This window comes from Anneissia japonica, unplaced genomic scaffold (genome assembly GCF_011630105.1).
Source record: "Anneissia japonica isolate Jap-2015-1 unplaced genomic scaffold, ASM1163010v1 scaffold111_len187536_cov110, whole genome shotgun sequence".
NCBI classification, from domain to species: Eukaryota; Metazoa; Echinodermata; class Crinoidea; order Comatulida; family Comatulidae; genus Anneissia; species Anneissia japonica.
Genome location: NW_022709252.1, coordinates 184,591 through 184,813, shown reverse-complemented (window position 1 = coordinate 184,813; position 223 = coordinate 184,591).

Sequence of the window (223 nt, the reverse complement as noted above, 5' to 3'; positions counted from 1 at the left end):
ACCTAATTATGTATTTATGTACCCATTGAAAAAAAGGCCATAGAGAACGGTATTGCAAAATCAACATTGTCCATGTACTGTATGTACACTTTTTAAAGGGGTTGATGTGGCAAAAAAGAGTACTCTTTTAATACATTATGTTTTCAATTGTGATTGGCCCCTAAGTTTAAACTTTAAAGAAAAAATATACTCAGGTACTAAACCTACTAGAGCTACAAAATAA